This window comes from Sander lucioperca, chromosome 13, assembly GCF_008315115.2.
Source record: "Sander lucioperca isolate FBNREF2018 chromosome 13, SLUC_FBN_1.2, whole genome shotgun sequence".
Lineage (NCBI taxonomy): Eukaryota > Metazoa > Chordata > Actinopteri > Perciformes > Percidae > Sander > Sander lucioperca.
Genome location: NC_050185.1, coordinates 31375527 through 31400774, shown reverse-complemented (window position 1 = coordinate 31400774; position 25248 = coordinate 31375527). Strand labels below are relative to the sequence as shown.

The following is a 25248-nucleotide window of genomic DNA, read 5'->3' as shown; positions in this document are numbered from 1 at the left end:
CTGCATTATGGCTGACGCCACTCCACCTGTCAATGTCATGTTCCATCTCCCACCCGCTGTACATGGTTCTACACACTTTCCTGTAAAGGTTTTCTGGACACGTCTAACTGGGAAGAGACCCTGGGACAGACCCTGATCACTCTGATGGGACTGCATTTCCCATAGCATTCAACTGAGACAATCATTGTAGCACTCCCTTTAGGCCAACCAGAAGCATTCTCAAACAGCTTCACCAACGTTTAGCAGCTTACTTGCGAGAGCATAATGAATGGGCAGACAGGTAGATCAGGTTCAATATCTACCCCAGTGTCAGTCATACATAAGTTTGGAAGTGGGTAAAACACAAAAAAACTTTCACATTCTATCAACAAGATGTGAAGCCTGGGGGCTGTTTCACAAAAGCAGAATTTATATATCCAGGATAACCGATAAAGCGAGGCTTGACCTAGTCTAATCTGTGCATCCTGGCTTGTTGCGTTTCACGAAGGCCAAGCCAGGCTGAGGAGGTGCGACTAGGTCGAGCCAGGCTGAAGTAATTTGGATAGATGCGCGTTCACGGCTTTCCTTAACAGACCGCAAGGTCTATAACAGATTTACTGATGCTAAAATGGAGAAAACGCATTGCTCATACTTTACACAGAGTGAGCAGCAGCTTCTTGTGGAAGGATGATAACGTGAAACACACTATTTGTAAAAAAGAAACACGGCCGCTGTAATGAAACAGCGAGAGAAGGTATGGCAGACTGAAAAATATACACACTGCTCTGAATTGAAACCGTCATAATCATACCATTCAAGGATTGCACTCTTTGCCTTAAAAGTAAGCAAAAGATAATGTTCCTCAGGAAATCTACCATGAAGATCAATTTTCTACAACACTAGAATATAATGCGTAAATATCTCTCTCACTCCGTTTCACCCTCTCTCTCATGGGCTAAAATATAAATTTCCTAAGTCATATTAACTTCCACTGCTCGCTTTTAATGCAAAGTGTACAACTGTTCATTTTTGCAAATGACAAGTGACTCATTTATTGGTTTCAGTTAAGAGCAGTAGTTCGTAAATGTATATTTTTAGACTATCATTCAGTCCGTCCGCTATTATCTGCCACGCTTTTTCTCACATTTAAAAAAAAAAAAAAGAAATTCATTTATAGAGGACGAGTTTCCTTCTTTACATATTATATGCTTTGCTCCCTCGTATATATGGACATAGAAAAGAAAGACACTGAAGAAATTGGACTCTATTGGAAACTATAAAGATAATTAAGTGATAAATATAATGCACATGCATACGTAAACATGAATGTATTCATCAGTTATTTCCCCCCCAGCAAAATATAAGGTCAAAAACCATTGAGGTGTCCTCTCCCTGTTACATGAATGTACAGTAGTGTACAATATATAGTTATTGCTTCAGTAGACTAAGACTGTAATTTGGGAGGATTGTACAATTAGGATATGTTCTTAAAATTGTACAATCCTCCCAAATTATAGTCGTTAAAGAATACAAAAACATTATCAACTAAAATAATTTAAGGTGCATTGGTCCACTATAGAAACACACATATACAGCACTTTATGTATTGCCCTTAGTAACAGAATTCATTTAAAACACATTTGGCAACTTTATCAGCCTTTTCTAATTATCTCAACAACTGCCGTAATACATTCACCAAACTTCTAACAACAATATGAACAGCAGTCTTCATACAGCAATATAACAGTACCAATGACTGTCACATGAATAATTATTAAAAAAATAATGGTCACAACTTTAAATAACAGTACTTAAATAAACAGCAATATGCACCTGTTGTATTTTAATGCAGGCTGATAACAACAGGGTAAAACCACTGCTGAGTGAACAGAAAAAGCTCCAGGATTAATAAATCCTGGCTGTTAGCCTGGTCAGGAGCAGGCTATAGCTGCACAGAATAAATCTCCATGGTAACTTAGGTGCCTCTGCTTTTGTGAAACTGAGTCAAGGCTAAACTGAGCCAGGATAACTGGGAAATTCCGGCTTAATCGCTTATCTTGGTTTTGTGAAATAGCCCTCTGATGTTATCCCTTCCTTACACCGTAAAGGCCTATGTTCAAGAATGAAAGTCATCAAGTAAATCTGACTTTTTGTCTCATACCTAGCCCTGTAACTTTTCCATCTTAGAATGCGCCTTAAACTATGTGTGAAGCTAAGTGTCTGTTCACTTAATCCCCTGAAAACACCTGTAAGCTGTGACATATCTTATGTTTAAGAGTGGAACAAGCTGCCAAGGAAACCAGAAACTTTTAGTACTAATAATTTAACATTCTTTCAGGTGTATGGAATGACAGCGTCCATTGCATTTTGTGAATTCATATATGAAAGCAAAAGCATAGAAGAAGAAATCTTTCTTTTGCTGGTATTGTATTGGCGATAACTGCAGTATTGCCTAGTATTATCTTCTGATTTCAGGATGGAATGACATCTCTCACTTTCTGCCCTCAGTCTCGTGTTATCTCAATACAGAGTGTGCTGCTTAAAAAGCTGTCAGAATAGGGGCTCTCATATATATGTAAATATGCAATAAATGTAATTTGCTGTGCTGAGAGCATGACTTAAATAAACCAGATAAGGCAAAGGATGGAAACTCCAAACAGCCCTCCCTGCGAGGTGCAGCTGATGGCCTCCGCCTACCCACAGCCGTGTTGCCACAGTCTATCGGATGGCCAATAATTGGACAGCACTTATTACCTCAACAGATGGGAGGATACCCTTGCCAAAGTTTTGGAGTGATGCCCCTATGACCTCTTGGAGCTCCCTGAGAGGGAGCCCGTCTGCTGACTCCTGCTGTGGCCCTCTCCCAGGGTCATATGGGGTTAGTTTGCAGTGGACACAGGACAAATCACTGGCACATGCCTGTAGTTACTAAGGTTGATTGTGTGCAGTGCTCATGTAGGCCTACAATACATCTGTGAATCTTTAAGTAGCTCTGCAGTGCAGTCCCATCTCCGACTTTGCAAGCTGGTCAAGAAATGCACAAAATGACAAGCATACCGATGATAGCTCATTCACTTAATGAGGTAATGTTTATATCTGTCTGTCTTCTAATAATATACAGGGCACCACAAATGAACCAATTATTACGCAGAGCAATTTAGCTGTTAAAGGACTATACCAGGGATTTTGCATGTTGTATGCAGCTTTTTAGACTGAAAATCATGTCAGTTCAGTATAAAAGATTAAGCTCGTAAAAATGTAGGATCCAAAGATAACACAATAACACAATTAAACCTTGTACTCCAGATCGTACATTGGTATTACATTTAAAAAGCTCAGGTTGTCATAGGTACTTGTGCAAGTGGGATATGCTCAATATCTCAGACAAAATTCAGCTGGTTGGCTCAATTAGCCTGGCTCCACCCTCCTACGTTCTTGCGCTCAATTTTCATTTCCCTTCAGTACTACGTCTGGGTTCGCGATATAGTCTTGGGTTTTCTCCAGCCAAATTTTTGGCGGTCCAATCAGCGAACAGAGGGAGTGGCTGAGACGATGACGTTACGGCCGTGCACTAGAGTTGCGGCGGAGAAAGATGCGAGCGAAGCCATTCTGTCCGTTGTGGCAACGCTGCCAAATATCCAGAAGTTAAAGCCCGAGCAAGAACAATCTTTGCTGAGTTTTGTTGGTGGCCATGATGTTGTGGCCCTCCTCCCCACGGGTTTTGGGAAAAGTTAGATTTTCCAGCTCGCTCCGTTAGTGGTGAAGGACTAAATATAAGCCTTGACGGTCTCCCCTCTTGTTGCACATGCGCATGACATACGTCACGACCAAACGTTAGTGATTGGTTATGGCAGATCCAGAGTGGCTCTGGGCAGATCCAATAGTTTTAAACTTCAACAAAGTACCCGCCTTCAAGGAAGTTAACACTTGTCAATGGAGAGTTGTTCAATGTGGAGCGAGTTACAATCCTTTGTACCATAATTTTTATTTGCATTAAGCTTGTTATGATTAGCCTTTATTGCTCGTACAGCCCGTCTTCTCACACATAGAAGTTCCGAAAGCAAGTCGGCAGCCCTTCACTGATCATTCAGCAAGATAATGGATGTCGTATTTTGAGATATTCTACAACATTAAATGGGAAGAACACATTTTGATAGGATTAAAAAATAAGAACCATTTTTATCTCTTCCTCTGTTGACATTTACAACTTTAGCCAATTTATATGCCATGATCTCAGCATAGCCAGTCTAAGTTGTTCTGTAAGCAACCTGGAATTATTCTTTCATGCTACTGCAAACAATGTTGGTATTCACTGGTAAGACTCCATTAGCTTACGAGTAAACTGAGAGATAGTTCAGAGGCAATGCGAGCAAATGTAATTGAGTAAGCTCTTGCATTATTAAGAGAAATGCCAGATAGAAATTGCAATGTACTTATTCAGTCAGCCACTTGAAGTATTGACAGTCAACTTGATTTATAATGCATTTAGTGCTTAAACACAGCCACCACTTCTCAGTGTATGTGCACATTCAGAGAAAACTAAATACGTACATAGTAAGTAACATCTCTTGGTGTCCAAAAGCTTGAAGCTGGGGAAGTACCTTAAAAATAAACTTCTGTATCCCTAACCAGGAGGGGTCACTGCTATAGAATACTATTAGTGTTTAAAGCTATAGTGCGTAGTTTCTGCCGCCCTCATGACGAATTCTAAGTAATGACAACAAAACTGTCGGCGCATCCACATGATATAAGCCTTTTTGTGATGCCCAAGAATCATTGCTGCATTCCTGCCCGAAAGCATCACTAGCTAGCCTGAGACCAAAGCACAGGAGTGTTAATTGGCACGACTTCCTAACACTCAGTTCTGCTTATCTTTCATAATTTTTTTCCTGGCAACTTTAATTATACAAATGTAATCCCTTTAAATTAAATACTACATTTGAATGCTTTGTTTTTAAACTTTGTCCATGCAGAGCACTAACACACGGACAGTAAGGTAATCAAAAGGTAACCAATGGTTCTGTACCAAACAAACTCCTGATCTGCAGTCTATTATACTGACTTCATGCAACCAACAGCATTAAAGCTCCCGTTCCATATTAATCCCAGCATGGCAATCTTCAGTAGATGCAAGGTCACCAAGGGGAAAAGAGAGCCACTGTACACATGTATCTGTAGCCCTTTCTTTAGCTTACAGAGCCTCTTTAGCTTACCAGATGAAACACAACTGTCCTTGTCCATGCAGGCAGTCATAAGTGACAAAGTGTGTGTTTGTGTCCTGTGTTTGTGTCCAGGCCAGGGTCTACATGTTTTATTGGTTGGATCTTTCTCAACAGTCCCCCAATGGCATTAAGCAGCTGTTACAATCTGATGTGCTGAAATGGTTGTGCTTTAAAAAAATATGCAGGGCAACCCACAGTTCCTAGTAATACTGTGTCTCATAAACCCCATGGCCTAGAATAAAACTGCTGATTAATAGCTTGTGCACATTAAAAGCACGATCAGGTTTGAAAGTGCCAACTGTGCTTCTGGCCCCAGTGTGTACTGAAATGCAATGCAATGCTGAGCAGTACAGCAGGGAGCGGAAGCAGGGCCGTGGTGTATTAAATACATCCAGTGCACACTGTTAATGAAACAGCACCGGCTGTACAGTATGTTATCTATGGAACGCTCAACTATGAATTTCAAAATTGGACAAATGCAAATATACAGTAAGTAGAATGAAAGATATGAAAACCGGGGAGCTGTAAGAGCAAGCCCAGTGAGGTTTTTACTGGGGAAATTACTTAGGCATGAGCAGTAATACCCTACATTAAATTTTATGAACTCAATAACCTCAAAAAGGCTGACTTCTTAGTAGTGACACTGCTCTAACCTCTGTAGATATACACAGGATTTCAATATATTGACAGCAGTGTGTGGATTTGTAGTAACTGACTTTAGTTTAGCTTTAGTTTCCCAGAGTTGTAAAGGAAATGTCATTAGGGCAAAATGAGTATATGTGGTTGTGTATAAATTCTACCTAAAATAAGGATGAAATTGAGCGATAAATCTTTCCTGTTGCTTCAACTTGCAACTAGTGTTATTTGTTTTTCAGTCTCTGAAGTACGCTTATACTGGTTCCTTGTCTGTTCTATTCCTGTCTATTTATTGAAAAACAGATAAACAGTGAGTTAAAAGTCGGCCTCCACACGCCTTCCACTAAGGCTTGAGTGCTTGAAACTTCCCTAACAGCGAAAAATCAACTCTTTGTAGTGCCTTCAAATCGACACATCTAAGATGGGGCCCATTCAGTATCAAAACCCATCTGAGTTTTTATTGGCCGCTGCAGTTTGGGAGGCCTTTAAGAAATGAACATGGCAGCCTGAGGCATGGATCGAGGGCTGAGAAACTCCCAATCCACTCGCAGAGGCTGCAGTCACCTTCAGGAGAATTCTCCCAGGAACGGAGAGGGGAGGTCATGAAAAGGTCCCTGGATTTAACAGAAGGTGCCAGCAATGATAAAGTAAGCTGCCAGAAAGAAGAATTTCCAACTTGGTGGGCCCATGCTGTATCCACGGGGAGTAAATGAAAACAAGGTTAATGCATTCAGCTCTTATTACCCACGCTGGAAGAGAGAGTCCATCAGCTGTGTCGAGAGGCAGAAAGGCAAGAAATCAAAACAGCAAGTGATATGCGGGCTGGAATGCAATACAAGGAAATCTGTTTGGTTTGCTCTTTGGTAACGACTTATAAAGTATGGCGGAACAACTTTGTTTCTATGCTGTGCACACCTGATCTGCACCAATATGCCCCTGTGGGAACTTATAGTCGGTGAATTGACTGCTATATTGCCTTTGTGGCCTTCAACAGTTGCTAGATTCACTGCAGGAAAAATGTCCCAATGAGACAAAATGTTTCCAGATTCCCTGCTGGTTAGTCAACCATGGGTGATTCTTTCCAGATTACAATAGTGCCAAGAAGCCCTCTGTGACCTACAGTGTAATGGGATGGGTCTTTAATCTCCTGTTTTGTTCCCCAGATAGTGTTGTCTTAATAAGTGGCGTGTCTGTGTTTGGATGTAATACCCTCTCTAATAAGACTTAAGCTCCCTTCTCTTCGGATGCCAGCTTGGAGATCTGGTGCCTCGCAGTGTGAGGTCAGGCTGCTCTGCCTCCCAGCTCCCACACACCCAGATGGGCCACTATGACTAATTGGTCTGGTGTCAGTCACGTTGACCTGTCAACACTGAGCTTAAACAGCGGGGCAATGGGGGTCCTGTCGGTCAGCGGGGGGCCATGGATTCAGTATGGCAAAAAATCTCTCAAAAAGGACTACTGGCTGCTGTCTAATGTGCCCATTAGTCATATGGAGCCCCTAACCTTTCCTACAAAGACAGTAGACGCTGAGCAAAAGCAACCTAACAGCAACCAACTCTGATGGAAGCACAGGTTGTGACAGCAGAAGTAAAGGAGCTTTAAAGCTGTACTACACAATATTTCATTTAAACTTAAACATCCTTTGAAGTGCCACACAGTGTATGGAGCTGTGGCACATCAGAAGAATCCTTAAGATGTTTATGATCTACTATTTAAATCCATATAGGAACTTGTTTTTATAGAAACTATATAGTTAGCCTTAATAGAGTTCTAGTTACCTATTTATGATGAATCATTGGTAATAAAATGGTTGTTGGTATTACTAAAGTAAGGCAAAACTTTTTCACTGTAACGAGTATAAACCTGTATATAAATTAGCTTTGGAAGGCACCTTTGCCTCTTTACTCGTGCAATAATGTCTCTGTGGATTGAGACACTGTTAAATACATTGCATGTGTTTTTGACTTCAATTTTTACATTACCTTTTATGTGTGCTTTAATGTTGCTGCAAATGTCCCCTTTGAGGAACATACAAAAATTGTGAACTCTACTGAATTGATTGCCACATGAATTTAAAGATATTTACTTCACTTTTTTTAAAATCAGTAAATCTCTTGCTGCTAGATAGGCCATCAACACGTTAAACTGAGTCTAGCTATAAAAATCTGTAAATACAAACTTCAGTGAATGCAGAAGGAATGACCTCTTTACTTTTGCCAGCAATTATTACCTGGCCCATTTAGCACAATCTGCACAAATCAGTGAAAGTGAATTCATTCCCCCAAGGCTGCGCTTCCTATAAAACCCCATACCCCTCTCACCCCATGCTGCACCTTGAAGCCTGGGAGTGGGAACAAAGCCCATTATTGCTCCTCTGAGCGCAGATGCTGTGACAGGTAAATGTTGTCTCTGAAGAAAATGTCCCATGATGACAACATTCACTGCAGGGTGACTAATATCCCTGATTCATCATTCTCATATTCTGCGGTGGTTTGCGTATTTCTTGCCTGCAGCTTATCAGCAGCAACCATTCTCTCTCTGCCTTGTGCTCCTCTTTCTATCTTTCCCCCTCTCCTGCCTTTTTCTCTCACTCTGTCCTGCTTCAGCAAATCCCAGCAGCCAAATGCTTTACCCCAGAAATCTAATGGAAGTGATTTGACTTCCGATTAATAGGGCTGACAGAGGCGAAACGCCAGGGCAGTGCACTACTGTGCCTATTATGCTAAACACAAGCCGCGTGGAAAGAAAGCCGACGGGGCTTAATACCATTTTGTAACAGCAGCTGGTGAGGTAAACACAAAACACATTTCTGAGGAGTGACACAAGAATATGATATCAATATTTCATATTTTGCAGCACACCCCACGTGGCACTTCCAATTAAATCACGCACCTTGATGTAACAGAAGCCAGGATATTATTGGTTTCAGTCTTGACACCTATTATTTCCACTATTTTGTCACTGCAGCAGGTTCCATGTTGATGAATGCCACTTAATGCGATAACTGTGCTTCTGGTTGGTGACTTCCTGTGAGACAAAGGTCTAATAAAGATGTTATGCTGAGGCTTAAGACCCAAGCTAATTCGATTGACATAATATCACCTGAGTGAAAAGGCATAGTATTTGTCACTGCTCCATGTACTGTTCATTCTACTCCCCAATGTGGCCACAACAATATTTGATCAAGAGTTCATAACTCTCTTCTCGATTTATAGACAAACTGTCTACATCTCCCCCCACATAAAGCCTGATCCCTACATTGTTCTATTCACACTATATTAATATTATATTGTGTTTTCCCAGAATCAGGACATGGCTGCCTGGGGGACATTCTATAAATACAGCCTGACAGGCTACATGGCTTTTAGGGTCCTCTGTGAATTCACTGGTCTTGCTTGGAGTAAAAGCCTCTGTGTTTGTGCAGCTCTGAGGGATGATGTGTGTGCACCAGCCTCACTGTGATTTGATCTGATTCACAGGAGGGTTTTTTTTTCATTTAAAAGTGCCAGCATGTCCAAGGTCTGTCAGAAGTAGGAGTGGGAGAATGCCGTGAAGTCCTCCATGAACGAGTTTGCCAGGGATACAATCAAACAGAACCCCCAGGGATCTGCTATCTTGGCAAGGGGGATGCTAATTCAAGCAATCACGGCAAGAGTTTTTCAGAAATTTGTCCAATCCCCATTTTACACAGAAGAACACACTGGCAAGTATCCTCCTTCAGAGAATAGGACGCGTAAAGAACCCAATGATCAAGAATTGGGTTTGGCTGCATGAAACCTTTTTCGTCCTTCTGCTTTAAAGCTCCAAAGGTAGTGCTTCTGCAAGGCTTAGTGCGTTTGTCATGTATTAGCTCCCAACTAGCTTCACTACCAGCTACCAACTAGTACTAGCCTAGAAATCTAGACGCACCCTAGCGGCAGCAAATGTAATTTGCAGCCAGGGTCAGTCTAGCAACTCTCCGAGCTAGAAAGTTGGCTTGCGAGCTGGAAAAACCAAACTCTAGTCAGGCCAATCACATCGTGTATAAAGTCGGTGGGTGGGCTTAACATAATGACGGCAGAGTTGCGACCACAGTCAATGACGGTTCCGCGTGAATTCCCTGCTACTTGAAAACAAAGAAGATGGCTGCTGCTGCTGCTGGCGAACAGCTGTCTTTCAAATCAGCTTTGGATGCGACTCTGGAAGACTTGGAGTTAAGCTTTTCTTTGAGAAAAGAACAAAGAACGGCACCGAAGTCATTCTTAAAGAAGGAAGATGTGTTCGGAGTTTTGCTGACCGGATACAGCAAAAGTTTAATCTATCAACTAGCGTTGCTCTGCTTGGTTGTAGTGCTATCCTATTGCGTGCAGAGGGAATTTGAAAGACAACCGTTTATCCCGCCCCTCGGATTGAGCCCTGCCAATGGTGAGTTCCCAGACCCAACATCTTGATGTGGGTCTAGCTTGTCAGTCTAAACTAGTACATGAATGCCAACCAACTGCTCACATTTACCTACCAAAATGCAATGACATCCTATGTGGGACAGTTAACAATCGGAATGACAATATTGTGACTAAGACACAAACAGTTACCTCCATGTAATTTCAAAGCATCTAATGTTATATGCCAGACGAACGATGGTAAAGGTCTAAAAGACTTGTGTAATTCGGATAAGCAAGTCCACACACCATCACAGGGTGCAGCTCGCTCACTTCACATCATTTTTATTCATTGAATGAGCACGCATGTCAAATCCCTCTTAAAGTTCAACTTACCAAAACAATTCAAATGCCATGGTTTTTGGAGCTTTAGTCAAGCAAAGGAACATTACCACCGTGAATCAGAGCAATGTCACTTTTGCCTCTCTACACCAGCCAAAGAACATTATTGTATGCTCCATATGCCCAGTATAAGCATTATCTGAAACAAAACAGTTACTGGCACACAATCCCAGCTCACTGCATTCCCCACTTAAATCAATTAATTACAAGGCCCCAGCTGAGTATACGTAAGCCATCATTATTTGCAGAGTTCAATCTGCCGCGGCTCATAAAACACAATTTAAAATAATAGTTAAAATTCCCCCTTTTTTCCTCAAAACTGTTCTGGGGCCCATTCAGTTTCTGCATAGCGCTAAAGCAGCATCAATGACTGTGATAAACCAACCTTAACAGGGTAGCCTACAGTAAGTTTGTGGACATACAGTAGTTCCATTATCTCCCTATGCATCTTTACTCCGCTACCACAGAGACATGGGAATAAAAATGTGGAAAACAACTTCAATAGAATGTGTTTCAGTGCTTATTTTTACTTTACATAGGATTTTCAGACTTTAGACAGAATTGTTGCACATGGGAAAGCCAGTACAAGTTCCCCTCAGAAACAAGGCACCGTCATTTATACAGTGGTTAAAAGAGGTCCTATCATTTTTGCCATTTGAAGAATTAAGATACAAAATGTGTAAAGCTCATAAAAACTTTGCCATGACCTGGAGCCCCTTTATCAATTTTATTGAACATTTTTCATTCTAACGATAGCACTGTGTTGGTAATACTTATCCTTAACTACTACTACTACGCTCAAGACAATTCGAGAATAAGCTGAAGGGTGTTGTCCCTGCCTAGCCCTGTATTTGTTTTAGTTTTGTATTTTTTATTTTATTTGTTATTATTTATTTACTGCTGTACTCTGTACTTATGTTACATAAGGTTCTGTTTGTCTTTTGTGGGGTTTTTTTGTTCTGTGTTACACATTTTTTTCTTTAGAGCCTTGCGGGAGGAGGGGTGGGGGGGGGGGGGTTGTTTTGTTGTTGCTTGTCTGTGTCTGAAAAAATTCTAAATAAAAGTGTCAAAAGACACAAACAATGCCACAGCAACAGTCACTATGACAATATGATATAAGATGTTGATAGTGTAGTATAGATAGTACATTGGGCAACAAAAGCCGTTTAAAAAAAACGTCAAATTAGTTCCTACATCATAAAAACTTGGCAGGTCAGTCTTAAAAGATCCAAAAAAATGAACTATCATGTTAATGGACCACAGAAACCAAATAGAGCGTTCTGCAAAATATCATTCCTTCCTCTAATTGCAGTCCATTAACAGCTAAATTATTATGCTGTTGGCAAACATGTGGATCAAATGCTTTTAACAGAAAGCATGCCATTAATAAAGTCCAAACATCAAATGTCATGTGATGACATTAACAAAGTGGTCTAATCACACTAGATCACCACCCCAAAAGTGTTCTAAGTGTCTGATCAGCCCTTAAAGGGAAATATGTAATACAAGTTCTGAAATATTGTATTTCATGGGATGCTGGTCACAGTTCAGATCAAGGAGTTCAATTATTTTAATGGATGAATGGAAATGTTACTTAATCATCTTTATTAGCAGGAAGCTGCATTATGATTAAGTACTATTGCAGCTGATAATGAAATGAACATATTGCATCAGTTTGGGGTTTAGAATATTTCTTTCTGTATGGGAGAAAAACTTGTTTAGTGCCATAGCGTATATTATACAGTAAATAGAAGTGGGTAAAAGGGTTCCAGATTGTACCACACATTTCAGACTGAGCTGTAAAAAAACTTTCGTACATGTCTTACAAAGCTGAGGGGGGATTTGGATGCTGTCCTGTTACCTGAAAGCCAAGACAGCATGTGCCAGCTCCTGCAGGCTGAATCAGTAGCAAAGATGGTTTTATGCAAAGCACATCTTCAGAGTTAGACTCTCATGCACATATTTGAATCATTTATTCAGATGCACGATGTCTTAATAAGGGCTCCTTATTCATTCCTGGTGACACACGGTTGGATTGTTTCTTTGTGGGTTTAAAGGTTATGTTGCACAATGTCCAGCTCCCTATGGAACAGTCATGCTGTGAGTCGGGGAGTTGGGACCATTTTCCTGGCACCAAACCACAGCATACCTTCAGCCTGGTGGAGCTTATTAATTAATCACGTAACTATGTTCCATAACCTGGGGATTACAGCAAGCATGAGTCTCATAACCATCTGTGCACTTCTTAAACCTAAGGGCAGTCAGACTCTTTGACTCTGAGGCTGAAAACATTAGACTGAACTACACAGAAAAGTAATCTGTATTTAGTGTTTTAAGCCTGGTACACTCCAACTGCATCAGTTCGCTGACTTGTACCAAAAGTTCTGTTTAATTCATACAGGATGCTGTGTTTCAAGTTATCATTATTAAATGTTTTGTGTATCATCTGCTCATTCGTGCATATCGCAGGTTAACTTAAAGCCAAAATATTCAATATGTTAGTTAGCTGGTTGTAGTGGTTGATGTAAGCCATCCCACATAATAATTTGATTGTTTATTGTCCTTCTTCCAGGGAAATGGGTTGCCACAGTCTGTACAGAGCCTCACATAAATACACATGGATACATTATACACCCCAACATAACTACATGAATGACATTGATCAGATATATCCACATTTATACACACACATAATCTTGGAACACGTCAGCTATCAGTCTGACGAAGATTTAGCCTCTCTCAATATTTCGGGGGTTTCGGTATAGCCTTCGTAAACATTTTTTTTTTTAAGCCCGCTTGTAAAAGAAGACAGTTTTGTAGAAGACCTTAGTTCCCGAGGTGGAGAATTCCAAAGAGAAGGACCATAATGACTGAATAGCACCTACAAACACACAGTCACTGGTGTGTTTTGTTGCATGATGCTATGGCAATAATGTGTAAGCTCTAATATACATTATAGCTCCAATATCATCAGCACGGTCTAATAAACAGCAAACTCCAAAGGCTGCTACAGTTTGCTTGTGCATGTGCCATGGCCTGCTATGTTGAAATATTGATGCCAGATGCATTCACAAAACACTAGGATGCAGTTGGTGTGTATTGGATATTAACAAATATAAAAGGACCATACCAGGGGATTGGTATGTTTTAACCAATCCATTTCAAATCTTGAGTTTTAGAATGTTTGAACTATTTTTTTTTGTAGTTTATAAAAGCATATTACTGAACAGAAAACTGATTATATAAAACACTGAAGGGGTGCATACCATTGGGGATACTTTAACTCATGACTTCAGTACTTCTAAAGATCCTGGCTGCATGATCTAACACTGACAACATTGAGGGGGACTTGATATAAAGTGTATATCAATGTGTAGTCAAAATGCTGAACTGAGATCTGTTCCAAGTCAGCTCTATTTAGTGTCATTACACCAACCCACCACTACAGTGGGGATATTTGACTTTGACAAAAAAAGTGGACCATCGCAGACTTCTTCTTCATTAACCCTGGAGTGAAGAACTGCTGAGAAGAGGTGATTTGCATCTGTAGTGTAAAGTTGACTGCCTAATGTCGAAATGTGTCTCTGACACACACAATGTAGCAGCAATTCCGTCCCAGTGTATGTTAAGAACACAATGGAGACTTAATATGTTTGGGAATGTTAAGGGAAAAAAAGCTTATTTCAAATAAGGTCCAAATTTCATGTGGCTCAGTAATACTTTAGAGCTTGTCTTTTTCACATCATCAAGTGCCCTTGGGGAACCAATTAAAAATATGAATGATATTGCTTTTCCCCACTGCACACACAATACCTCTTCACAGGCCATCTGTTTTTATGGATTGATCTGAGAATGCGAGAAATAACAGAGTTTTAATCTGCCTGCTATTATTAAAAGCAGAAGCATCCACTCCACTGTAGCTCTCTGCAACTGCCATGTCATCTAACTTGATAAAACAACATCAACAGCTCCAAACTGAATGGTAAGACTAACTGAGAGTTATACAGCTGCGCTTGACAGGAATACCAACAGAATATGGGGATAGAGGCTCTGTGTTCATCATTGTGTAAAAGCAAGTGTAAGTTCAAAAAGGTCAGCTTGCCCCCACCAGAAATGCAATTTTATTAATCCATTAGGAATTATGAAATTCAATTTGGAAATCTTGGAAATTAAATAAAGAAAACATCTTTGAAGCATTGAGCATTATGGCAGTAGGATGACGGATTAGGGTCCCATTACTCACGATTTGTTATTCAATAAATCATTAATGGGCTCTACGAATAGCAGGGCTGATGGACAAGAGTTAGAGAGCACAGAAGGCAGTGTTGCTGATGCGTCAAAATCTTGGCGAGTATAGGCCCGCTGGAGCAGCCATGCATACTCCACAATGCAATGAATAATGTATAGCTTTTGGGTGTTGATGTTCTGCTGGATCATAGCTTCATGACAGCTTTTCAGCTCACACATGGGCTCTTTCAACCGCTCTCTTAAATAAAGAGATTTGGATTGTTTCTGCATATGTTTTTTTTTTTTTTTTTTCGCAATAAAGAGGAACAAACATTTTGCAGTAATGCTGACTCAAAAAGAGAATCAGAAAATGTAAGCTAGTGGCCCCTAGAAGTTGGAGTTGTCACCATCATCTACAAAACAAAACTGTGTGAAACAACAAACTATAGAGACAGGGGATGATGATAAAAGTTGACATTCACTCTTCAACTGCTGGGTAGTGCCCAGCACGAGTAGCTCACCTACAAAATTAAGCCCAATACCTGTCTAATGTCCGCTTACAGCTGTGTTCATTTTGGGTAAAAACAGATAATCAATGTCTTGCTAATCTGTTGAGGCATTTAGTCATGTATTATGGTACTTTCCAGCTGAACTGGGATTTCGGATTTTTTGGGTTCCCAGTCGGAAATGTCAACTGGAACGAGGCATGGGCCGGTTACCGGTTTCAAGGTATACCGCGGTTTGAAAAAGTCACGGTTCCAAAACCATTAAAATGTTCTGTCATACCGTTCCTAAGGTATGAGCTGTTTTTTTATGAGTCTTCAAGGACAGAAAGTGCAGTTTAGAAATCCCTCTCCCTGCCAGTGTGCAATGTGTTTAAAAATAAAATACATAGTTTTTTTACCTAGCCATTTAAAAAATAATACATTTATAGCTGTAATTGCAATACCGTCATACCGTGAAACCGTGATATTTTTGCTGAAGGTTAGCATACCGTCAGAATCTCAAACCGGCCAAAGCCTAACCTATGAAGTCAGATTTCTGACTCAGAAAGTCAGGAGAAGTATGCCAACCCCGTCAATACAATCCAACATGGCTCCTCCAAGCATCAACAGTAGAGACAGCAGTATTAATATACTATTTGTAGCTACTCTGTCTTATTTGTGTGTATATTAAATCAGTCGTACACACGGCACTGTCCATCTTCTATCCGTGGACATGGTGCTACGGTGTGCGCAAAACACAGCATAATGCGTTGGTATCAACTGGTATTGCTAACAATGGCTAACCTGGCTAGATTCCCCCCAACTCATTAAATATAATGGTTTTCTGACTGTTACTGGAACACGGTCAACTCGGGTGTGACATCATTCCCTGTTCCAAACCCTGTGTTCGAAGATAAATGGATCGCAGCATTACACCTGGATAGTTGGCAGGGTAGAGAGAGTGTGTTCTAGCCCGGCTATGATTAGTGCAATTAGGGAAAGGGTCAGTTGTCACTCTCATCAGTGTGCCCATTAGATTTTGATAATTCTTTTGGATATTTTGCCCCGACTGTTGCTGGATTAAAAGGTCAAATGTTAAATATCTGGCTCGGGTCCAAAGTATTTGACTGACAAACATCACCATAGGCTAGGCCTATAACAGGACAAAAATGAAAGGTAATAAGTGAAAAATACAGTTTTTACTGCAATATTGATGTATAAGTGTTGTGCTCATGTGATCATTTACAGAGCAAGTGCTGTGTGTCTTTTTTTTTTTAGTAAGGAGGGGCACAAATGACTTGAGATGAAAAATGAATAAATCTGCTGCTACAATTTCTCTCCCCTCCATCACACTCCCTTTTAGGCTTGATGATGCATGTGGGAGTCTAGTTGTCACCCTGGCAACTAGCATGGTACACTCTTACAACCTTAGACAGAAAGCCCAGTGGTGACTTCCCCCTTCCCTTCCAATATCATTCATCTGTGTGCAGTGACCCTTCACAAGACTCACTAGTGTGTCGTGTGGAAATTCCTTTTCTGCGTTCAAAAACAAAGACATTTAACAATGACAAAAATAAATAATATACCTAAATAAATAAATCAAATAGGCAGGCCATAAAGAGAGATTGGGGCCAGGAGAAAAAATTGCAAGGTGGGCCAAAGTTGAAAGATAGCAACATCGACAAATTGAACAGAGTTGGGAGAGTGGGCCAAAGGAACATACCCGATCACCTGTGAAATTGGGCCACGGAATAAAGGCTATTCTGGCTAAACTGTGAGCTTGTTTCCAACCTGTGATTTTTTTGTAGTAATGTCACCATGTTTTCAGATCGCAGCATTTAGTTATTGAGTAGAGTTGTATTATAACTGATCGAAAATAATGGCCAAACTATTAAAATTAGACAGCCAAATAATCTTTAAAAGAATAACAATTCTAAAATTGACAGTGACTCATATTAGAAGCAGTGATCTTGAGATACTTGTGGGGGAACACATATTTTGTATTCTGATATCAAAGTTGGGACTTTTTGAAGTGAATACAGGGATTTTTGGAATCAGCACCTATTGGCCACATTGGGACAGGAGCTAGAGCTCTGCAGTGGTTTCAGTACTCCGTCACGGTGGTTGGAACTGATTGAGGAGATATCTGTGCAGCTGGACCTTGCTTCCTCAGCAACAGTGCTATAGGACAGGCATGTTAAACACCAAGTGGATATAAGTCTTTGAACCCAGAGTCTTTCCATCAGCCACCTAATAAATCCTTTACCAATAACCTGAGAATATGCATTACCGCAATTTGGGAATCAGCCGCGTAAAGACAATGCCGGGCCAAAAAGAGCGGCTCAATTTCCGCCTTCATTAATCTAATCTGAAATTGAGAAACGATTTGATGATGGCGCTCCTGCCCTGTCATATTAAAGTCGTACCTAACCCCTTTACACATGCATGCAAACAGGCACATTAGGCCTCATGGGGGGATGCCAAGGGATAAAAAGTCAATGCTATTTGGCAGGATGCAAAAAAAGTATCCTTCATTTCAGGCTTGCATCAGATTGAGCCTTCAGACGTACTCACTCACTTTCTCCAGCCTTTGTATGAAAATGCCTCTGCAGCAGCACTCCTTCACTCCCTCCCTCCCTCCCTCCCTCCCTCCCTCTCTCTATCCTTCTCCCCTTTCTCCCTGCAGCCTTCCAGACAGATAAATGGGAGGGAGTCAGACTGAATGAGGTTTTCTCGAATGATCCTACTTCCACACCAGCAAACCAATTACCATGACTAAGATAAACCCCTCCAGCACCCCTTCTAACCCCCACCCTCCACCTAACCTCTTTCCAGGCAGAAAGAGTCAGCCATTGTTGTGGCTCTGCATTTCTGTCGTAGCCCCTGGGTTTGGAGGGGGAAAAAAGTCAAAAGTCAGCCTTTAGTCACTTCCCTGCCTCTCAAACATGACACGAAGGCACACATAAGCACAGACCACAAAACACAGAGCAGCATTTCCTCAAAAAAAAAACTGACATTTTCCATCCAGCCACTTCATTAGCATTTTCCTCTGTATCTTAAAACTGAGAAATGTCACAGCCATGCCTGTGGGCTATAAGTCGCAGCGCTGTGTGATGAGTAGGTCTTGTTTTGGTGCCAAACTTGGGGCAGGGACCAAAGGAGCCTTTGATTTATTCCTCTTGCCATACAGCTACTGACTTTATGATTAATGCCTTGTTGAAGGTACATTTTCTGTCTCTACACAATCTAAAAAAGGGACTGTGACTGTATAATGGTTAACATGGATTTGGTTATTTTCATTTGATATTTTCATTGATTTCAAGAAAACACAAAAATACTATAAAAGTTTTTTTTTGACACTTTTTTTTCCATTCATTTTGCTAAATTCATTACACCCCCTAATAAAAGTGTTGAATGTAAAAGAACATACTAAAAGTTTCCTACCCTAAGTAAGTGTTTAGACCGAAAATGGCATTGTGTTGAATGGAAGAAGAAGAAAACCACCCTGGAAGAAGAAGAAAACCACCCAGGAAGTTAAATTTAAGTAATAAATATATAACTGAGAGAAGTATTCCACCAGGAATGTGCATATTGATTTACAAATGTGGTACATTGCATGACGACACCTTACTAGAAGGGCTACACATTGTTTTGAGGTATCATGAATGTCCTCAGCATGGTTCATAAAAATCTCACTCACTGAAAATCAACATTTTTGGCCTGACCCTTTAGGAAGTATAAAAAGCAAATCATAGTCACTGAAAACTGGCCCAGAGTTGTCAAAATATCTTGCTCTAAATCAAAATGATGGATGGGTAAACAAACGGCAGCTGAACCAACACCGTAACCCTTAGGCCCTGCTGGTAGCAGGACAACAAGAACAAGGAACCTCATTTGACTTTTTCCTACAGATATGTGGGTTTAGATAAAGAAGCACACAACACAAGTTAAAGCTGTACAACTATGGTATATATACTCTGCATCTGCCAGTGGAACAAAAACACCTTAACTTTAGCCTTCTGGCTAAGGGCATTTCCATTTAAAAACAATTGGATCTCACTGACAATGACTGCTTATTGTGGAACAGCCAGTGAAAGGTGCCCCTGCCTCTTGGCAGGGTTACAGCTGCCTACAGTACTGATACACCCCCTGTGCACAAGGTTAAACTGACCTGGAGATTCTACGTGGGCTGCTGGGCACTTGGCCACACAGTGTTCGCAGAACACGAGGCCTGATAAATGAACTCATCCATCTTTGTTGAGCCCTGCCACATATAGTTTGTCCTGGACAATGCAACCGAACAGCAATAATTAAGGCAGCCTGGAAAAAGGGGTTTCAGTGGTAGTTTTAGTTAACAAGAATGATGATGATTAAAGGCAGTGGTATGATTAAGCCATACTCTAATAAGGGGGTGCTTTGAAGACAAGGATGATAACTATTATTTTTTAAAAGACCAAACCAATAATCACAGAAGGGCCTGTAGAAAACATGAATGAAAACACAGTTTGATTCTGTCACACCTAATGTTTAAATATTAGGAATACTCCGTGAGGCAAGGACAACATAACTGCACAGTTTTGTTTAAAGGAAATCCATTCTTTTTCCAACACGGGTCTTATTTTTTTAAACTGAGCCATCAATCCTATACAGTAGGTTATGTTCACAATTGAATAACTTGTAGTGATTTCAAAGACAGGAAGTCCAAACACAAGATTATGATGGCGTCTATTAGGGCAAACACCATGAGCTACAACCCTGTCATTTCAACAACAAAATCCGTTCTCTGGCTAAACCACATTATTGACAGTCTGCTTTCTATACCACATGACCCAAGTTAAAAAAACAACAACTGAATTTTCCTTTAGACATTGGACTAATTGGATAGTTTGCTTGTACCATAGGCTTTTCAAAACAGGGCTTTGACAGAAAAAACTGAAATAACTACTGAACCCACTGCTTAGCAGTGTCAGCAATCTACACATGGTATTTATCAGGAACACCAAGACAAGCATACACCTATCTGGCTGAGAGGTTTGCCAACAAGACAGCAGTGCTTTGAAATGAGATTGTCTTTTGATAATGGTACTCTAAAGATTAGGCCTACTGGGTTTTTAATATTTTATTTTATTGAAGATGAATGGCCATTTGGTGGTCCAAACGTGTGCAACAGCAGTTTACAGGAAATACTGCTGGCAAAGCAAAAATGAGGGACAAGAGTACGATTTTCCAGGGCGAAAGGTCAGTGGCAAAAAAGTTGGTGGTTGTGCGAGTTCGACAAGTGGAGTAATTGATCATGAGGGAGTCCACCCTCCTCGTTACTCCCTCTAGTCCAACGCTGCAAACTGAGGAAGCTGCTGAGGAAACCTTGAAAAGAAGGCATCAGCACGTTTCTTTGCAATGCAGCCAATGTTCTTTGTATTTATACTCCTTCTCTTTATCCCTTTCTTGCTTTTTTTCCTCAAAAAAAAAATTAGACCTGCTGAGAAATGGTGTAATCCAGATGCCGTGACAATGCTTTTGTCTGTGAACCACCATAGGCATCACTTATATTTCAAGGGGGAAAAAAAGTTGGCGCTTTTGTTGAACTCTGCTGAATATAGAGGAAAGTACACAGCTACTTATGATGTCTAGTGAAAATCCTCTACCTGGGGGTCTTGTTTCACACAATCTAGGAGGAAGTAAAGCTCCACAGTCTGCCTTTCTGGCACCTGGGATATTTATTAGCAATTGTCAATATGATTTAGTGCTCGCCTGCCTTGCTTGCTTTCTATTTAGTTGAGATCATAGTTTAGTACGCGTGACAATCACCAATTAAAAAGCGTAGAATTATTAATTTGACAACAGCTCATAAAAAGCTAACAACCTCGCTAGGTAGCATGGGATTAATAAAACATTTTAAGAGTTCAGTCAGGATTATTTCTTAACTTCATCTTCAGATAAAACATGTCAGCCATGGCTGTGGTATTGGACGCTCAATGGTGTTTTAAGCCCCCCAACGTCGTCTTCAAGGAAGCGCTGCGACCGTCACCTTCAAGGCACCTAAACCTAACCTTAACCCTTAACATCTTTCTACATTTGTTACGAAAAGGACATTTTCCAAAAAACGTATGAATCCTTCAAAAAGCGTTTCTATTACTCATAGGAGAAAAATGTGTATCTGCCACTGGATTTGCTATATATATATATATATTTTAGCACCTCGTTATTTTAACAAAGGCACAACCACAGTTACTTTCTAACATTCGACACATCCCATGAGGTTTGACAAGCCTGAAGGGAGGTAGGGTGGAATCAGATGAAGCATGAAAACAGCAAAAACCAGCTCAGCTTCAGATAGTGGGTGTGTTTAGCTAGCTGTTACAATAAGCTCTCTATCATGTCCCACACGCCAGAAACATCAGTCACTGCATGTACCATTACACAGCTATTGAGTAATAGCAGGGTTTGTGCAATTAGTAAGGGACAGGTAAAATAATTTGCATATAAGCGCTAGCTCTGCTATCTAGCGACCACCAACTGCTCTTAGCTATCATAACAGCCTGTTCTCATGAACCATACTGAAACAAACACATAATAACTTTTCATCAACTTTACTTCAAAGTGACATTGGACAATTAGGGGCAAGCAGCAGAATTTTCAATCACCAAAAAAAAAAAATCTGTGGTCTTCTGTCAGTCATTTTGCATTAGGTTAAAAATAAAATTCTTTATTCACCAAAAAGCAAGAAAAAAAACTTGATGTAAGCAACAGCTTTGTGTGTCTGTCTTAGCACAGGTCCTTCTCTTTTCTAACGCTCACTGCAGCCAACCATTACCACAGAGGTTTAGCTCATCTTGTCTCAGGTTGAACAAACTGTTATGAATACAAAATACCCTTGAAAACAGTTAAAGGAAAGGCTGTTTGTGCTGCCAAAGCTAGAGAGGAAAATAAGAGATCCAATGGTGTGACTCATAAAATAAATGAATAAAACATTAAAAAAAAGGAATGCCTGGTATTAACTTCCTGGCTAAAATGCTGCACTTATAAATTACGCTAGGCTAATTAACAGTGTGTAGATGTTATGTTTTTTTTTCTTATAAAAAAGGTTATAGCGGCCATCATTATGCCAATGAGTCTAAAGTGATATTTAATATCCATAATTAAAATGTTATATACTGTTTGGACGTGCTGACAAAAAATGTGATATACATGTTGATAAATTCATGTAGCTACTTAAATAAATCGTAGGCCTTATTGCCCCTACTGGTATTCTGTCATTCTTTGACCGATACAATCGTCAAATGTGTATTAAATTGCATTCAACGTGATATTAAATAGGCTTTAAAAAGTGCCCTTTATTTTTGCTACGGCACCTGCCCTCCAAAATGTCTGTACACGTTCCTGTTTCTGCTGACACATGAAACAGTTGTAGGTTTAGAAAATCATAACTATTCTAGACGGATGGGCGGCAAATCAAAGGAATGAAACATAAAATGTCTCACGCGCCAAATGTCATGGCATTATACCCGCACTGTACGTGAGTAAGACCAGTGTTTAAATGATGGTGGTGGAAAGCGTGGTCTAAGGACTCGGTCACACCGGCATCTGTAGTAAACTTTTGGACCAAAATCATTCCATCACCACGGTCAGTGGACTTGCAGGAGTAAACCCACGCTTATCCTCCACATACAGTTGCAGCTGCTGCACAAACGAGATGTGGCATGCATAACAGTCTATCGTACTGTCCTTATTGTTAATTGTTAAATCTGTTGGTTAATGACTGAGGACGGTTTAAATGACCCTGCTGTCACACACACCAGCACTCCTCTAGTGGCATCAGCAACACACTCCAGCCAACATGGTCCAAGGTGAAAGTCATTGCAGCATAGTGACTCAGTCCCTGCTGACATCAGTGGGGCAACAATAACTCTTCACTCGATGACTCCCCGCGGCTCAGTTTTTATCATCACAACTGCCAGTCTTTGTCGCATTCCCTCAGCAGTGGACTCATACAAGTACGCTTTCCACTTTGACAGCGTGTTCTAAACTGTGAGGTAATCCATGATGTCCTTTGCTCCTTGTCCAAAATGCCAATCAACTCTGATAGCTGTCTGAGCAGTAGTGATGGCCCCTTTACCTGCCTGACATAGAGAGGGAAATAAAACAGGTCACATTTTTCTGGGTGCAGGCTCTAAAAGAGTAAGAATAGCTCAATTTCTCACAGAGCTTTTAAATATGCTCATGTATGCATTAGGGCTGGATCTGAATATTCGAATATTCGTTTGATGGGTAGGTATTCGATTTTCAATTTTGGGATTTGAATTTTTTTTTTTTTTTTAAACTTGCACGCAGGCTGAAATTTACTCTGGTGTTTTGTCGGTATTTAGCCGCTAGCTGCTGGCTAACGTATGCAGCGCTGTGTCATCCATCTCAGCCAGGATTGGAGAATAGCTACGTTGCAAGCAAGCAGTCTGACGTTTGTAGACGTACGTCTATATGGTTATACTGTAGCAGCCTGGTATCATTTTCAGACAAATTTATAAAGGTAAACATAGTATAACCGTACATAACGCTATTGCTCTGGACAATCATGTAAACGGAGATCAGACTCGTCAGTCCATATCGAGGCGTGCAAGTCCTGTTAACGTTACCCGCAATTTCCACCAACTGCGGAACGGCTGCGGATCGGCTCCGCTGTGTGTCGGCTCTGCTGCGTGTCAGCTCCGTGCTCCGCCGTCCTTCAATACCCACCAGGTCCGTATTTGTTGCGGAACGGCTGCGGCCATGACTGACAGCTGAAGTCACGAGGACCCACGAGATCTCGCGAATTCACGTATGATCCTGCGATATAACAGGATGTAGTTTCTATAAACAGAACTACAAAACCAACAAGAGTTTGTTTCAGGCCTGTCTCCGCTCATTATGACGTTTTCAAGGTGTAGTGTAGGGAAATGGGTGGGGATGGCGCAGTGGATAAGACACGTGCCTTTGGTGTAGGAGACCTGGGTTCGAATCCCACTGTGATACATCAACCAACGTGTCCCTGAGCAAGACACTTAACCCCTAGTTGCTCCAGAGGCGTGTGACCTCTGACGTATATAGCAATTGTAAGTCGCTTTGGATAAAAGCGTCAGCTAAATGACATGTAATGTAACGTAATGGAAATATGATCCGCTGTGAGCACAGTGTATTTTATTCTGAAAATTAACTGGATGTTTTATTTTGTTTCTGTGCTTGACTTCCTGTCCCGCACTATCTGCCCTGTGCTGAATTGCTGCGGAGCTCTCCGGCATCCGGGAAAAATAGAAGCTCTGCGTATCTGCTCCGGAGGGCTGCGGATCGCCAGAGCTGGGACAGAGTCGGAACGCAGCCGTTCTGCAGTCAGTGAAAATACACACACTGACTTTAATGGAAACCTATTGACTCCGCCGCCGTTCCGGAGCGGATCCGCAGCCGTTCCGCAGTTGGTGGAAATTGGGGGTTACTGTGAACAGGAAACACCACTGCCTCTTATCGCTGCAACCAAAAAACATTATGAATGTTAAAAAACGAAACACGCACTGAACTGCCGATGAGTTTGTGTAACAACAGTTGACTGTGTCCTGCGTGTATTCGCTGTTGATATGTACCGAAGCTTAAAAATTGGTATTCGGTACAGCCCTACTATGCATGGGAGAAATGAATGTGAGGAACAATGGAAAATGAGAGGGAGTGGATGAAAGCTTACAAAACACACACACACACACACACACACACACACACACACACACACACACACACACACACACACACACACACACACACACACACACACACACAGATGAAAGCCTAATCAAATAAGGTGTATGATTTTGGATCTTTCCAAAATGCATCCAGTAGTTGAGAGCTATACTGCTGTACAGATTGAAATTCGTTGACTTACAGAAATAACAAATCTGAAACCAGAGATGTATGACAGTC

At 40.9% G+C, this 25248-nt stretch overlaps 1 protein-coding gene and 1 long non-coding RNA gene across 6 annotated transcripts in view; one reads left to right on the top strand and one right to left on the bottom strand.

Moving 5' to 3' along the window:
* The window catches only part of cadm1a (cell adhesion molecule 1a), a 421246-nt gene that overhangs the window by 328912 nt on the left and 67086 nt on the right, over nt 1–25248 (bottom strand). The gene's annotated exons all lie outside the window — the stretch shown is intronic.
* Nucleotides 1939–24403, top strand: LOC116056040. Its single transcript, XR_004106466.1, has 3 exons — nt 1939–1949; nt 6149–6151; nt 24231–24403. It is a non-coding gene; the product is annotated as an uncharacterized LOC116056040 (long non-coding RNA).